This window comes from Amia ocellicauda, chromosome 2 (genome assembly GCF_036373705.1).
Source record: "Amia ocellicauda isolate fAmiCal2 chromosome 2, fAmiCal2.hap1, whole genome shotgun sequence".
Classification (NCBI taxonomy): domain Eukaryota; kingdom Metazoa; phylum Chordata; class Actinopteri; order Amiiformes; family Amiidae; genus Amia; species Amia ocellicauda.
The window spans coordinates 60,864,441-60,879,849 of NC_089851.1; the positions used below are offsets into that span (position 1 = coordinate 60,864,441).

A 15,409-nucleotide genomic window follows, 5' to 3' on the forward strand; every position below is an offset into this window, starting at 1 on the left:
CACGGTGTCAGGACTCTCCCACTCCCCAGTACCTTCACCCAGGCGTAAGGAACAAAACAAAACAAAACAAAACAAAACAAAACAAAACAAAACAAAACAAAACAAAACAAAACAAAACAAAACAAAACAAAACAAAACAAAACAAAATCTGGATGCAGGCTGCAACAAAGGAAGCACACAGAGGTGAAAACGTAAGGTTGACGGGAGCAACAAGCTCCCTGTTGCGACTGTCCAGGGGCGGCAATGGGAATTGGACGTTGGCCGTTAGGTGCGCGTAGCGCGTGTCCTTTGGGTTCTGGTTCTTCTTTACAAATCGGCATCTGTCCAGTTGGCTTTCCGGTTCATTACGTCCTCTGATGGCTTTACGATAAGCCTATCTTGCAATCAGATGCTTGCCTTGCCGTCCATCCATCCATCTATCTATCTATCTATCTATCTATGACTCTCGATATCTAACTCTCTTGCTTGCTATCGCTCCCCCAATGGTCAGTAGCATAGTAGCATAACAGCAGATCACGGACCACTGTCAATCAGATGCTTGCCTTGCCGTCCATCCATCCATCCATCTATCTATCTATCTATTTATGACTCTCGATATCTAACTCTCTTGCTTGCTATCGCTCCCCCAATGGTCAGTAGCATAGTAGCATAACAGCAGATCACGGACCACTGTCAATCAGGTGCTTGCCTTGCCGTCCATCCATCCATCCATCTTTCTATCTATCTATCTATCTATCTATCTATGACTCTCGATATCTAACTCTCTTGCTTGCTATCGCTCCCCCAATGGTCAGTAGCTTAGTAGCATAACAGCAGATCACGGACCACTGTCAATCAGGTGCTTGCCTTGCCGTCCATCCATCCATCCATCTTTCTATCTATCTATCTATGACTCTCGATATCTAACTCTCTTGCTTGCTATCGCTCCCCCAATGGTCAGTAGCATAGTAGCATAACAGCAGATCACGGACCACTGTCAATCAGGTGCTTGCCTTGCCGTCCATCCATCCATGTATCTATCTATCTATCTATCTATGACTCTCGATATCTAACTCTCTTGCTTGCTATCGCTCCCCCAATGGTCACGTATGTTGCATTCAACGACAAAGAAAATCGTGTGCTGGAAATGATTTCTGGCAACTGTGAAGGAACTGCACGACTGCAGCAACCGCAACACCTCCGTCTGTCTCTGTGGCGCAATCGGTCAGCGCGTTCGGCTGTTAACCGAAAGGATGGTGGTTCGAATCCACCCAGGGACGGCCCACTTTTCCCCCCGCCCCTTGTTATTGTTTCTACTTCTGGCGGTCAGTTTGCCAGACTGCGGCTACAGTAACCTTAAGCTGCTTGCTGCGGACGGCCATATTGCAAAAATGTATCGAGGGTTTAGAAACTTCCTTTCCATTGCCTAGGCCAACATAAACCAAGGCACTGCTGGGAGTCGAACCCAGGGTTTCCTATTTACAAGACAGGCGCTTTGACCAACTAAGCCACGGTGTCAGGACTCTCCCACTCCCCAGTACCTTCACCCAGGCGTAAGGAACAAAACAAAACAAAACAAAACAAAACAAAACAAAACAAAACAAAACAAAACAAAACAAAACAAAACAAAACAAAACAAAACAAAACAAAACAAAACAAAACAAAACAAAACAAAATCTGGATGCAGGCTGCAACAAAGGAAGCACACAGAGGTGAAAACGTAAGGTTGACGGGAGCAACAAGCTCCCTGTTGCGACTGTCCAGGGGCGGCAATGGGAATTGGACGTTGGCTGTTAGGTGCGCGTAGCGCGTGTCCTTTGGGTTCTGGTTCTTCTTTACAAACCGGCATCTGTCCAGTTGGCTTTCCGGTTCATTACGTCCTCTGATGGCTTTACGATAAGCCTATCTTGCAATCAGATGCTTGCCTTGCCGTCCATCCATCCATCTATCTATCTATCTATCTATCTATGACTCTCGATATCTAACTCTCTTGCTTGCTATCGCTCCCCCAATGGTCAGTAGCATAGTAGCATAACAGCAGATCACGGACCACTGTCAATCAGGTGCTTGCCTTGCCGTCCATCCATCCATGTATCTATCTATCTATCTATCTATGACTCTCGATATCTAACTCTCTTGCTTGCTATCGCTCCCCCAATGGTCACGTATGTTGCATTCAACGACAAAGAAAATCGTGTGCTGGAAATGATTTCTGGCAACTGTGAAGGAACTGCACGACTGCAGCAACCGCAACACCTCCGTCTGTCTCTGTGGCGCAATCGGTCAGCGCGTTCGGCTGTTAACCGAAAGGATGGTGGTTCGATTCCACCCAGGGACGGCCCACTTTTCCCCCCGCCCCTTGTTATTGTTTCTACTTCTTGCGGTCAGTTTGCCAGACTGCGGCTACACTAACCTTAAGCTGCTTGCTGCGGACGGCCATCTTGCAAAAATGTATCGAGGGTTTAGAAACTTCCTTTCCATTGCCTAGGCCAACATAAACCAAGGCACTGCTGGGAGTCTAACCCAGGTTTCCTATTTACAAGACAGGCGCTTTGACCAACTAAGCCACGGTGTCAGGACTTTCCCACTCCCCAGTACCTTCACCCAGGCGTAAGGAACAAAACAAAACAAAACAAAACAAAACAAAACAAAACAAAACAAAACAAAACAAAACAAAACAAAACAAAACAAAACAAAACAAAATCTGGATGCAGGCTGCAACAAAGGAAGCACACAGAGGTGAAAACGTAAGGTTGACGGGAGCAACAAGCTCCCTGTTGCGACTGTCCAGGGGCGGCAATGGGAATTGGACGTTGGCCGTTAGGTGCGCGTAGCGCGTGTCCTTTGGGTTCTGGTTCTTCTTTACAAACCGGCATCTGTCCAGTTGGCTTTCCGGTTCATTACGTCCTCTGATGGCTTTACGATAAGCCTATCTTGCAATCAGATGCTTGCCTTGCCGTCCATCCATCCATCTATCTATCTATCTATCTATCTATGACTCTCGATATCTAACTCTCTTGCTTGCTATCGCTCCCCCAATGGTCAGTAGCATAGTAGCATAACAGCAGATCACGGACCACTGTCAATCAGGTGCTTGCCTTGCCGTCCATCCATCCATCCATCTATCTATCTATCTATCTATGACTCTCGATATCTAACTCTCTTGCTTGCTATCGCTCCCCCAATGGTCAGTAGCATAGTAGCATAACAGCAGATCACGGACCACTGTCAATCAGGTGCTTGCCTTGCCGTCCATCCATCCATCCATCTATCTATCTATCTATCTATGACTCTCGATATCTAACTCTCTTGCTTGCTATCGCTCCCCCAATGGTCAGTAGCATAGTAGCATAACAGCAGATCACGGACCACTGTCAATCAGGTGCTTGCCTTGCCGTCCATCCATCCATCCATCTATCTATCTATCTATCTATGACTCTCGATATCTAACTCTCTTGCTTGCTATCGCTCCCCCAATGGTCAGTAGCATAGTAGCATAACAGCAGATCACGGACCACTGTCAATCAGGTGCTTGCCTTGCCGTCCATCCATCCATCCATCTATCTATCTATCTATCTATGACTCTCGATATCTAACTCTCTTGCTTGCTATCGCTCCCCCAATGGTCAGTAGCATAGTAGCATAACAGCAGATCACGGACCACTGTCAATCAGGTGCTTGCCTTGCCGTCCATCCATCCATCCATCTATCTATCTATCTATCTATCTATGACTCTCGATATCTAACTCTCTTGCTTGCTATCGCTCCCCCAATGGTCAGTAGCATAGTAGCATAATAGCAGATCACGGACCACTGTCAATCAGGTGCTTGCCTTGCCGTCCATCCATCCATCCATCTATCTATCTATCTATCTATGACTCTCGATATCTAACTCTCTTGCTTGCTATCGCTCCCCCAATGGTCACGTATGTTGCATTCAACGACAAAGAAAATCGTGTGCTGGAAATGATTTCTGGCAACTGTGAAGGAACTGCACGACTGCAGCAACCGCAACACCTCCGTCTGTCTCTGTGGCGCAATCGGTCAGCGCGTTCGGCTATTAACCGAAAGGATGGTGGTTCGAATCCACCCAGGGACGGCCCACTTTTCCCCCGCCCCTTGTTATTGTTTCTACTTCTGGCGGTCAGTTTGCCAGACTGCGGCTACAGTAACCTTAAGCTGCTTGCTGCGGACGGCCATCTTGCAAAAATGTATCTAGGGTTTAGAAACTTCCTTTCCATTGCCTAGGCCAACATAAACCAAGGCACTGCTGGGAGTGGAACCCAGGGTTTCCTATTTACAAGACAGGCGCTTTGACCAACTAAGCCACAGTGTCAGGACTCTCCCACTCCCCAGTACCTTCACCCAGGCGTAAGGAACAAAACAAAACAAAACAAAACAAAACAAAACAAAACAAAACAAAACAAAACAAAACAAAACAAAACAAAACAAAACAAAACAAAACAAAACAAAACAAAATCTGGATGCAGGCTGCAACAAAGGAAGCACACAGAGGTGAAAACGTAAGGTTGACGGGAGCAACATGCTCCCTGTTGCGACTGTCCAGGGGCGGCAATGGGAATTGGACGTTGACCGTTAGGTGCGCGTAGCGCGTGTCCTTTGGGTTCTGGTTCTTCTTTACAAACCGGCATCTGTCCAGTTGGCTTTCCGGTTCATTACGTCCTCTGATGGCTTTACGATAAGCCTATCTTGCAATCAGATGCTTGCCTTGCCGTCCATCCATCCATCCATCTATCTATCTATCTATCTATCTATGACTCTCGATATCTAACTCTCTTGCTTGCTATCGCTCCCCCAATGGTCAGTAGCATAGTAGCATAACAGCAGATCACGGACCACTGTCAATCAGGTGCTTGCCTTGCCGTCCATCCATCCATCCATCTATCTATCTATCTATCTATTTATGACTCTCGATATCTAACTCTCTTGCTTGCTATCGCTCCCCCAATTATCAGTAGCTTAGTAGCATAACAGCAGATCACGGACCACTGTCAATCAGGTGCTTGCCTTGCCGTCCATCCATCCATCCATCTTTCTATCTATCTATCTATGACTCTCGATATCTAACTCTCTTGCTTGCTATCGCTCCCCCAATGGTCAGTAGCATAGTAGCATAACAGCAGATCACGGACCACTGTCAATCAGGTGCTTGCCTTGCCGTCCATCCATCCATGTATCTATCTATCTATCTATCTATGACTCTCGATATCTAACTCTCTTGCTTGCTATCGCTCCCCCAATGGTCACGTATGTTGCATTCAACGACAAAGAAAATCGTGTGCTGGAAATGATTTCTGGCAACTGTGAAGGAACTGCACGACTGCAGCAACCGCAACACCTGCGTCTGTCTCTGTGGCGCAATCGGTCAGTGCGTTCGGCTGTTAACCGAAAGGATGGTGGTTCGAATCCACCCAGGGACGGGCCACTTTTCCCCCCGCCCCTTGTTATTGTTTCTACTTCTGGCGGTCAGTTTGCCAGACTGCGGCTACAGTAACCTTAAGCTGCTTGCTGCGGACGGCCATCTTGCAAAAATGTATCGAGGGTTTAGAAACTTCCTTTCCATTGCCTAGGCCAACATAAACCAAGGCACTGCTGGGAGTCGAACCCAGGGTTTCCTATTTACAAGACAGGCGCTTTGACCAACTAAGCCACGGTGTCAGGACTCTCCCACTCCCCAGTACCTTCACCCAGGCGTAAGGAACAAAACAAAACAAAACAAAACAAAACAAAACAAAACAAAACAAAACAAAACAAAACAAAACAAAACAAAACAAAACAAAACAAAACAAAACAAAACAAAATCTGGATGCAGGCTGCAACAAAGGAAGCACACAGAGGTGAAAACGTAAGGTTGACGGGAGCAACAAGCTCCCTGTTGCGACTGTCCAGGGGCGGCAATGGGAATTGGACGTTGGCCGTTAGGTGCGCGTAGCGCGTGTCCTTTGGGTTCTGGTTCTTCTTTACAAACCGGCATCTGTCCAGTTGGCTTTCCGGTTCATTACGTCCTCTGATGGCTTTACGATAAGCCTATCTTGCAATCAGATGCTTGCCTTGCCGTCCATCCATCCATCTATCTATCTATCTATCTATAACTCTCGATATCTAACTCTCTTGCTTGCTATCGCTCCCCCAATGGTCAGTAGCATAGTAGCATAACAGCAGATCATGGACCACTGTCAATCAGGTGCTTGCCTTGCCGTCCATCCATCCATCCATCTATCTATCTATCTATCTATCTATGACTCTCGATATCTAACTCTCTTGCTTGCTATCGCTCCCCCAATGGTCAGTAGCATAGTAGCATAACAGCAGATCACGGACCACTGTCAATCAGGTGCTTGCCTTGCCGTCCATCCATCCATCCATCTATCTATCTATCTATCTATGACTCTCGATATCTAACTCTCTTGCTTGCTATCGCTCCCCCAATGGTCAGTAGCATAGTAGCATAACAGCAGATCACGGACCACTGTCAATCAGGTGCTTGCCTTGCCGTCCATCCATCCATCCATCTATCTATCTATCTATCTATGACTCTCGATATCTAACTCTCTTGCTTGCTATCGCTCCCCCAATGGTCACGTATGTTGCATTCAACGACAAAGAAAATCGTGTGCTGGAAATGATTTCTGGCAACTGTGAAGGAACTGCACGACTGCAGCAACTGCAACACCTCCGTCTGTCTCTGTGGCGCAATCGGTCAGCGCGTTCGGCTGTTAACCGAAAGGATGGTGGTTCGAATCCACCCAGGGACGGCCCACTTTTCCCCCCGCCCCTTGTTATTGTTTCTACTTCTGGCGGTCAGTTTGCCAGACTGCGGCTACAGTAACCTTAAGCTGCTTGCTGCGGACGGCCATCTTGCAAAAATGTATCCAGGGTTTAGAAACTTCCTTTCCATTGCCTAGGCCAACATAAACCAAGGCACTGCTGGGAGTGGAACCCAGGGTTTCCTATTTACAAGACAGGCGCTTTGACCAACTAAGCCACGGTGTCAGGACTCTCCCACTCCCCAGTACCTTCACCCAGGCGTAAGGAACAAAACAAAACAAAACAAAACAAAACAAAACAAAACAAAACAAAACAAAACAAAACAAAACAAAACAAAACAAAACAAAATCTGGATGCAGGCTGCAACAAAGGAAGCACACAGAGGTGAAAACGTAAGGTTGACGGGAGCAACAAGCTCCCTGTTGCGACTGTCCAGGGGCGGCAATGGGAATTGGACGTTGGCCGTTAGGTGCGCGTAGCGCGTGTCCTTTGGGTTCTGGTTCTTCTTTACAAACCGGCATCTGTCCAGTTGGCTTTCCGGTTCATTACGTCCTCTGATGGCTTTACGATAAGCCTATCTTGCAATCAGATGCTTGCCTTGCCGTCCATCCATCCATCTATCTATCTATCTATCTATCTATGACTCTCGATATCTAACTCTCTTGCTTGCTATCGCTCCCCCAATGGTCAGTAGCATAGTAGCATAACAGCAGATCACGGACCACTGTCAATCAGGTGCTTGCCTTGCCGTCCATCCATCCATCCATCTATCTATCTATCTATCTATCTATCTATGACTCTCGATATCTAACTCTCTTGCTTGCTATCGCTCCCCCAATGGTCAGTAGCATAGTAGCATAACAGCAGATCACGGACCACTGTCAATCAGGTGCTTGCCTTGCCGTCCATCCATCCATGTATCTATCTATCTATCTATCTATGACTCTCGATATCTAACTCTCTTGCTTGCTATCGCTCCCCCAATGGTCACGTATGTTGCATTCAACGACAAAGAAAATCGTGTGCTGGAAATGATTTCTGGCAACTGTGAAGGAACTGCACAACTGCAGCAACCGCAACACCTCCGTCTGTCTCTGTGGCGCAATCGGTCAGCGCGTTCGGCTGTTAACCGAAAGGATGGTGGTTCGAATCCACCCAGGGACGGCCCACTTTTCCCCCCGCCCCTTGTTATTGTTTCTACTTCTGGCGGTCAGTTTGCCAGACTGCGGCTACAGTAACCTTAAGCTGCTTGCTGCGGACGGCCATCTTGCAAAAATGTATCCAGGGTTTAGAAACTTCCTTTCCATTGCCTAGGCCAACATAAACCAAGGCACTGCTGGGAGTGGAACCCAGGGTTTCCTATTTACAAGACAGGCGCTTTGACCAACTAAGCCACGGTGTCAGGACTCTCCCACTCCCCAGTACCTTCACCCAGGCGTAAGGAACAAAACAAAACAAAACAAAACAAAACAAAACAAAACAAAACAAAACAAAACAAAACAAAATCTGGATGCAGGCTGCAACAAAGGAAGCACACAGAGGTGAAAACGTAAGGTTGACGGGAGCAACAAGCTCCCTGTTGCAACTGTCCAGGGGCAGCAATGGGAATTGGACGTTGGCCGTTAGGTGCGCGTAGCGCGTGTCCTTTGGGTTCTGGTTCTTCTTTACAAACCGGCATCTGTCCAGTTGGCTTTCCGGTTCATTACGTCCTCTGATGGCTTTACGATAAGCCTATCTTGCAATCAGATGCTTGCCTTGCCGTCCATCCATCCATCTATCTATCTATCTATCTATCTATCTATGACTCTCGATATCTAACTCTCTTGCTTGCTATCGCTCCCCCAATGGTCAGTAGCATAGTAGCATAACAGCAGATCACGGACCACTGTCAATCAGGTGCTTGCCTTGCCGTCCATCCATCCATCCATCTATCTATCTATCTATCTATGACTCTCGATATCTAACTCTCTTGCTTGCTATCGCTCCCCCAATGGTCAGTAGCTTAGTAGCATAACAGCAGATCACGGACCACTGTCAATCAGGTGCTTGCCTTGCCGTCCATCCATCCATCCATCTTTCTATCTATCTATCTATCTATCTATGACTCTCGATATCTAACTCGCTTGCTTGCTATCGCTCCCCCAATGGTCAGTAGCATAGTAGCATAACAGCAGATCACAGACCACTGTCAATCAGGTGCTTGCCTTGCCGTCCATCCATCCATGTATCTATCTATCTATCTATCTATGACTCTCGATATCTAACTCTCTTGCTTGCTATCGCTCCCCCAATGGTCACGTATGTTGCATTCAACGACAAAGAAAATCGTGTGCTGGAAATGATTTCTGGCAACTGTGAAGGAACTGCACGACTGCAGCAACCGCAACACCTCCGTCTGTCTCTGTGGCGCAATCGGTCAGTGCGTTTGGCTGTTAACCGAAAGGATGGTGGTTCGAATCCACCCAGGGACGGCCCACTTTTCCCCCCGCCCCTTGTTATTGTTTCTACTTCTGGCGGTCAGTTTGCCAGACTGCGGCTACAGTAACCTTAAGCTGCTTGCTGCGGACGGCCATCTTGCAAAAATGTATCGAGGGTTTAGAAACTTCCTTTCCATTGCCTAGGCCAACATAAACCAAGGCACTGCTGGGAGTGGAACCCAGGGTTTCCTATTTACAAGACAGGCGCTTTGACCAACTAAGCCACGGTGTCAGGACTCTCCCACTCCCCAGTACCTTCACCCAGGCGTAAGGAACAAAACAAAACAAAACAAAACAAAACAAAACAAAACAAAACAAAACAAAACAAAACAAAACAAAACAAAACAAAACAAAACAAAACAAAACAAAGGAAGCACACAGAGGTGAAAACGTAAGGTTGACGGGAGCAACAAGCTCCCTGTTGCGACTGTCCAGGGGCGGCAATGGGAATTGGACGTTGGCCGTTAGGTGCGCGTAGCGCGTGTCCTTTGGGTTCTGGTTCTTCTTTACAAACCGGCATCTGTCCAGTTGGCTTTCCGGTTCATTACGTCCTCTGATGGCTTTACGATAAGCCTATCTTGCAATCAGATGCTTGCCTTGCCGTCCATCCATCCATCTATCTATCTATCTATCTATCTATGACTCTCGATATCTAACTCTCTTGCTTGCTATCGCTCCCCCAATGGTCAGTAGCATAGTAGCATAACAGCAGATCACGGACCACTGTCAATCAGGTGCTTGCCTTGCCGTCCATCCATCCATCCATCTATCTATCTATCTATCTATCTATCTATGACTCTCGATATCTAACTCTCTTGCTTGCTATCGCTCCCCCAATGGTCAGTAGCTTAGTAGCATAACAGCAGATCACGGTCCACTGTCAATCAGGTGCTTGCCTTGCCGTCCATCCATCCATCCATCTTTCTATCTATCTATCTATGACTCTCGATATCTAACTCTCTTGCTTGCTATCGCTCCCCCAATGGTCAGTAGCATAGTAGCATAACAGCAGATCACGGACCACTGTCAATCAGGTGCTTGCCTTGCCGTCCATCCATCCATGTATCTATCTATCTATCTATCTATGACTCTCGATATCTAACTCTCTTGCTTGCTATCGCTCCCCCAATGGTCATGTATGTTGCATTCAACGACAAAGAAAATCGTGTGCTGGAAATGATTTCTGGCAACTGTGAAGGAACTGCACGACTGCAGCAACCGCAACACCTCCGTCTGTCTCTGTGGCGCAATCGGTCAGCGCGTTCGGCTGTTAACCGAAAGGATGGTGGTTCGAATCCACCCAGGGACGGCCCACTTTTCCCCCCGCCCCTTGTTATTGTTTCTACTTCTGGCGGTCAGTTTGCCAGACTGCGGCTACAGTAACCTTAAGCTGCTTGCTGCGGACGGCCATCTTGCAAAAATGTATCGAGGGTTTAGAAACTTCCTTTCCATTGCCTAGGCCAACATAAACCAAGGCACTGCTGGGAGTCGAACCCAGGGTTTCCTATTTACAAGACAGGCGCTTTGACCAACTAAGCCACGGTGTCAGGACTCTCCCACTCCCCAGTACCTTCACCCAGGCGTAAGGAACAAAACAAAACAAAACAAAACAAAACAAAACAAAACAAAACAAAACAAAACAAAACAAAACAAAACAAAACAAAACAAAACAAAACAAAACAAAACAAAACAAAACAAAACAAAACAAAACAAAATCTGGATGCAGGCTGCAACAAAGGAAGCACACAGAGGTGAAAACGTAAGGTTGACGGGAGCAACAAGCTCCCTGTTGCGACTGTCCAGGGGCGGCAATGGGAATTGGACGTTGGCCGTTAGGTGCGCGTAGCGCGTGTCCTTTGGGTTCTGGTTCTTCTTTACAAATCGGCATCTGTCCAGTTGGCTTTCCGGTTCATTACGTCCTCTGATGGCTTTACGATAAGCCTATCTAGCAATCAGATGCTTGCCTTGCCGTCCATCCATCCATCTATCTATCTATCTATGACTCTCGATATCTAACTCTCTTGCTTGCTATCGCTCCCCCAATGGTCAGTAGCTTAGTAGCATAACAGCAGATCACGGACCACTGTCAATCAGGTGCTTGCCTTGCCGTCCATCCATCCATCCATCTTTCTATCTATCTATCTATCTATCTATGACTCTCGATATCTAACTCGCTTGCTTGCTATCGCTCCCCCAATGGTCAGTAGCATAGTAGCATAACAGCAGATCACAGACCACTGTCAATCAGGTGCTTGCCTTGCCGTCCATCCATCCATGTATCTATCTATCTATCTATCTATGACTCTCGATATCTAACTCTCTTGCTTGCTATCGCTCCCCCAATGGTCACGTATGTTGCATTCAACGACAAAGAAAATCGTGTGCTGGAAATGATTTCTGGCAACTGTGAAGGAACTGCACGACTGCAGCAACCGCAACACCTCCGTCTGTCTCTGTGGCGCAATCGGTCAGTGCGTTTGGCTGTTAACCGAAAGGATGGTGGTTCGAATCCACCCAGGGACGACCCACTTTTCCCCCCGCCCCTTGTTATTGTTTCTACTTCTGGCGGTCAGTTTGCCAGACTGCGGCTACAGTAACCTTAAGCTGCTTGCTGCGGACGGCCATCTTGCAAGAATGTATCGAGGGTTTAGAAACTTCCTTTCCATTGCCTAGGCCAACATAAACCAAGGCACTGCTGGGAGTGGAACCCAGGGTTTCCTATTTACAAGACAGGCGCTTTGACCAACTAAGCCACGGTGTCAGGACTCTCCCACTCCCCAGTACCTTCACCCAGGCGTAAGGAACAAAACAAAACAAAACAAAACAAAACAAAACAAAACAAAACAAAACAAAACAAAACAAAACAAAACAAAGGAAGCACACAGAGGTGAAAACGTAAGGTTGACGGGAGCAACAAGCTCCCTGTTGCGACTGTCCAGGGGCGGCAATGGGAATTGGACGTTGGCCGTTAGGTGCGCGTAGCGCGTGTCCTTTGGGTTCTGGTTCTTCTTTACAAACCGGCATCTGTCCAGTTGGCTTTCCGGTTCATTACGTCCTCTGATGGCTTTACGATAAGCCTATCTTGCAATCAGATGCTTGCCTTGCCGTCCATCCATCCATCTATCTATCTATCTATCTATCTATGACTCTCGATATCTAACTCTCTTGCTTGCTATCGCTCCCCCAATGGTCAGTAGCATAGTAGCATAACAGCAGATCACGGACCACTGTCAATCAGGTGCTTGCCTTGCCGTCCATCCATCCATCCATCTATCTATCTATCTATCTATCTATGACTCTCGATATCTAACTCTCTTGCTTGCTATCGCTCCCCCAATGGTCAGTAGCATAGTAGCATAACAGCAGATCACGGACCACTGTCAATCAGGTGCTTGCCTTGCCGTCCATCCATCCATGTATCTATCTATCTATCTATCTATGACTCTCGATATCTAACTCTCTTGCTTGCTATCGCTCCCCCAATGGTCACGTATGTTGCATTCAACGACAAAGAAAATCGTGTGCTGGAAATGATTTCTGGCAACTGTGAAGGAACTGCACGACTGCAGCAACCGCAACACCTCCGTCTGTCTCTGTGGCGCAATCGGTCAGCGCGTTCGGCTGTTAACCGAAAGGATGGTGGTTCGAATCCACCCAGGGACGGCCCACTTTTCCCCCCGCCCCTTGTTATTGTTTCTACTTCTTGCGGTCAGTTTGCCAGACTGCGGCTACAGTAACCTTAAGCTGCTTGCTGCGGACGGCCATCTTGCAAAAATGTATCGAGGGTTTAGAAACTTCCTTTCCATTGCCTAGGCCAACATAAACCAAGGCACTGCTGGGAGTCGAACCCAGGGTTTCCTATTTACAAGACAGGCGCTTTGACCAACTAAGCCACGGTGTCAGGACTCTCCCACTCCCCAGTACCTTCACCCAGGCGTAAGGAACAAAACAAAACAAAACAAAACAAAACAAAACAAAACAAAACAAAACAAAACAAAACAAAACAAAACAAAACAAAACAAAACAAAACAAAACAAAACAAAATCTGGATGCAGGCTGCAACAAAGGAAGCACACAGAGGTGAAAACGTAAGGTTGACGGGAGCAACAAGCTCCCTGTTGCGACTGTCCAGGGGCGGCAATGGGAATTGGACGTTGGCCGTTAGGTGCGCGTAGCGCGTGTCCTTTGGGTTCTGGTTCTTCTTTACAAATCGGCATCTGTCCAGTTGGCTTTCCGGTTCATTACGTCCTCTGATGGCTTTACGATAAGCCTATCTTGCAATCAGATGCTTGCCTTGCCGTCCATCCATCCATCCATCTTTCTATCTATCTATCTATCTATCTATGACTCTCGATATCTAACTCGCTTGCTTGCTATCGCTCCCCCAATGGTCAGTAGCATAGTAGCATAACAGCAGATCACGGACCACTGTCAATCAGGTGCTTGCCTTGCCGTCCATCCATCCATCCATCTATCTATCTATCTATCTATCTATGACTCTCGATATCTAACTCTCTTGCTTGCTATCGCTCCCCCAATGGTCACGTATGTTGCATTCAACGACAAAGAAAATCGTGTGCTGGAAATGATTTCTGGCAACTGTGAAGGAACTGCACGACTGCAGCAACCGCAACACCTCCGTCTGTCTCTGTGGCGCAATCAGTCAGCGCGTTCGGCTGTTAACCGAAAGGATGGTGGTTCGAATCCACCCAGGGACGGCCCACTTTTCCCCCCGCCCCTTGTTATTGTTTCTACTTCTGGCGGTCAGTTTGCCAGACTGCGGCTACAGTAACCTTAAGCTGCTTGCTGCGGACGGCCATCTTGCAAAAATGTATGGAAGGTTTAGAAACTTCCTTTCCATTGCCTAGGCCAACATAAACCAAGGCACTGCTGGGAGTCGAACCCAGGGTTTCCTATTTACAAGACAGGCGCTTTGACCAACTAAGCCACGGTGTCAGGACTCTCCCACTCCCCAGTACCTTCACCCAGGCGTAAGGAACAAAACAAAACAAAACAAAACAAAACAAAACAAAACAAAACAAAACAAAACAAAACAAAACAAAACAAAACAAAACAAAACAAAACAAAACAAAACAAAACAAAACAAAACAAAACAAAACAAAATCTGGATGCAGGCTGCAACAAAGGAAGCACACAGAGGTGAAAACGTAAGGTTGACGGGAGCAACAAGCTCCCTGTTGCGACTGTCCAGGGGCGGCAATGGGAATTGGACGTTGGCCGTTAGGTGCGCGTAGCGCGTGTCCTTTGAGTTCTGGTTCTTCTTTACAAACCGGCATCTGTCCAGTTGGCTTTCCGGTTCATTACGTCCTCTGATGGCTTTACGATAAGCCTATCTTGCAATCAGATGCTTGCCTTGCCGTCCATCCATCCATCTATCTATCTATCTATCTATCTATCTATGACTCTCGATATCTAACTCTCTTGCTTGCTATCGCTCCCCCAATGGTCAGTAGCATAGTAGCATAACAGCAGATCACGGACCACTGTCAATCAGGTGCTTGCCTTGCCGTCCATCCATCCATCCATCTATCTATCTATCTATCTATGACTCTCGATATCTAACTCTCTTGCTTGCTATCGCTCCCCCAATGGTCAGTAGCATAGTAGCATAACAGCAGATCACGGACCACTGTCAATCAGGTGCTTGCCTTGCCGTCCATCCATCCATCCATCTATCTATCTATCTATCTATGACTCTCGATATCTAACTCTCTTGCTTGCTATCGCTCCCCCAATGGTCAGTAGCATAGTAGCATAACAGCAGATCACGGACCACTGTCAATCAGGTGCTTGCCTTGCCGTCCATCCATCCATCCATCTATCTATCTATCTATCTATGACTCTCGATATCTAACTCTCTTGCTTGCTATCGCTCCCCCAATGGTCACGTATGTTGCATTCAACGACAAAGAAAATCGTGTGCTGGAAATGATTTCTGGCAACTGTGAAGGAACTGCACGACTGCAGCAACCGCAACACCTCCGTCTGTCTCTGTGGCGCAATCGGTCAGCGCGTTAGGCTGTTAACCGAAAGTATGGTGGTTCGAATCCACCCAGGGACGGCCCACTTTTCCCCCCGCCCCTTGTTATTGTTTCTACTTCTGGCGGTCAGTTTGCCAGACTGCGGCTACAGTAACCTTAAGC

At 47.3% G+C, this 15,409-nt stretch overlaps 12 non-coding genes across 12 annotated transcripts; all 12 read left to right on the plus strand.

Moving 5' to 3' along the window:
- The first annotated feature begins 1,185 nt into the window (after window positions 1-1,185).
- On the plus strand, window positions 1,186-1,259 carry trnan-guu (transfer RNA asparagine (anticodon GUU)). Its single transcript has one exon. It is a non-coding gene; the product is annotated as a tRNA-Asn (tRNA).
- Window positions 1,260-2,243: 984 nt separating this feature from the next.
- trnan-guu (transfer RNA asparagine (anticodon GUU)) lies at window positions 2,244-2,317 on the plus strand. Its single transcript has one exon. It is a non-coding gene; the product is annotated as a tRNA-Asn (tRNA).
- Window positions 2,318-4,004: 1,687 nt separating this feature from the next.
- On the plus strand, window positions 4,005-4,078 carry trnan-auu (transfer RNA asparagine (anticodon AUU)). The gene has a single exon. It is a non-coding gene; the product is annotated as a tRNA-Asn (tRNA).
- A 1,268-nt stretch (window positions 4,079-5,346) lies between these two features.
- Window positions 5,347-5,420, plus strand: trnan-guu (transfer RNA asparagine (anticodon GUU)). The gene has a single exon. It is a non-coding gene; the product is annotated as a tRNA-Asn (tRNA).
- Window positions 5,421-6,681: 1,261 nt separating this feature from the next.
- On the plus strand, window positions 6,682-6,755 carry trnan-guu (transfer RNA asparagine (anticodon GUU)). The gene has a single exon. It is a non-coding gene; the product is annotated as a tRNA-Asn (tRNA).
- A 1,103-nt stretch (window positions 6,756-7,858) lies between these two features.
- Window positions 7,859-7,932, plus strand: trnan-guu (transfer RNA asparagine (anticodon GUU)). Its single transcript has one exon. It is a non-coding gene; the product is annotated as a tRNA-Asn (tRNA).
- A 1,233-nt stretch (window positions 7,933-9,165) lies between these two features.
- trnan-guu (transfer RNA asparagine (anticodon GUU)) lies at window positions 9,166-9,239 on the plus strand. The gene has a single exon. It is a non-coding gene; the product is annotated as a tRNA-Asn (tRNA).
- A 1,241-nt stretch (window positions 9,240-10,480) lies between these two features.
- On the plus strand, window positions 10,481-10,554 carry trnan-guu (transfer RNA asparagine (anticodon GUU)). Its single transcript has one exon. It is a non-coding gene; the product is annotated as a tRNA-Asn (tRNA).
- Window positions 10,555-11,694: 1,140 nt separating this feature from the next.
- trnan-guu (transfer RNA asparagine (anticodon GUU)) lies at window positions 11,695-11,768 on the plus strand. The gene has a single exon. It is a non-coding gene; the product is annotated as a tRNA-Asn (tRNA).
- A 1,066-nt stretch (window positions 11,769-12,834) lies between these two features.
- trnan-guu (transfer RNA asparagine (anticodon GUU)) lies at window positions 12,835-12,908 on the plus strand. Its single transcript has one exon. It is a non-coding gene; the product is annotated as a tRNA-Asn (tRNA).
- Window positions 12,909-13,889: 981 nt separating this feature from the next.
- trnan-guu (transfer RNA asparagine (anticodon GUU)) lies at window positions 13,890-13,963 on the plus strand. Its single transcript has one exon. It is a non-coding gene; the product is annotated as a tRNA-Asn (tRNA).
- Window positions 13,964-15,253: 1,290 nt separating this feature from the next.
- trnan-guu (transfer RNA asparagine (anticodon GUU)) lies at window positions 15,254-15,327 on the plus strand. Its single transcript has one exon. It is a non-coding gene; the product is annotated as a tRNA-Asn (tRNA).
- Window positions 15,328-15,409: the final 82 nt, after the last annotated feature.